Genomic DNA, 1,097 nt, shown 5'->3' with positions numbered 1-1,097 from the left:
GTACCACACTCCTGTGTCCTTACAGCTGAGCAATTTTCAATGTGTCTTTACCTTAGAAAATCTAATGGCTCATTACTAACCTGTAGAATACTAAAAGTTCAAGAAAACTCAAGCAAAGAGGGTTATAAAAGCCAACCTCAAGTGTAATTTCTTTGCTTTTCCTTCAGAGGCATTTGCATTCCTGGAGTTTTTCATTGTATCCCACACTACACACTGTGTCCAGACTGGGGTTCAGAAGGGAAATACAACTCTGTGGTCAAAGCAGCCACCTACAACAGCCACACACATCTCACAGAAACTGCGCCATTACACAGGATCTGTAATTAGAAAGGTTTTACTTATTTACTTTGTATTACTGCTGATAAACACTCTGGGACACAAATAAGCAAATCTCATCTGAGGAATCTCAGAGAAGACTGCAGTCTCCATTCTTGGAGGATTTTAAGACCTGAGTGGACAAAGCCCAGTACAAGCAGTGTGGGCCCTAATTTGAGCAGGAGATAGGACAAGAGACCTGCAGTACTCTTCCTACTTTAAAGAGTCCAGGATTCCATAAGAAAGTTATTTTGTTGAAACAATACCTTCAAACAACTACACAAAACACACTTTCCTTTTTAGGGGGATACTTAGACATTTTTCTAATAACTTGTGGATCCTTAGAGGTATGCAAAATGGTGTAAATACATTTCATAACAATAAAAATGACAATTGGACAATATCCATGACCATTAAAATATATGATACAGCACAATAGAGTCTCACTTTTAGTTCTGTTGCAGGTACTTTAAAACATGGCTCTGCATAGCATCTGTAATAATCACATTACTAAATGGTTGATCAATTAACTATTAAAATACACTTGTCTGTGTTTTAAATTACTTTTTGAAGAAAATATGTATATTCTCTCATAATAAGCTGAAGCAAGATGTAAGTTGACATTAAATCAATAAAGTAATGAAAACATCAGTATTTCATTGCACTCAGTGACCAGTATTGGAGTAGTCTAAATATTTCATAAGCCTGTGAAATCTATCTCCTCACTACTAATATTTCAAATACCATGATGATTTCATAACATTTAACATGTAGAAAAGGGA

The sequence above is a fragment of the Erithacus rubecula genome (genome assembly GCF_903797595.1).
Source record: "Erithacus rubecula genome assembly, chromosome: 14".
Classification (NCBI taxonomy): domain Eukaryota; kingdom Metazoa; phylum Chordata; class Aves; order Passeriformes; family Muscicapidae; genus Erithacus; species Erithacus rubecula.
The sequence above is the reverse complement of the archived record's forward strand: the minus strand, read 5'-3'. Positions refer to the sequence as shown.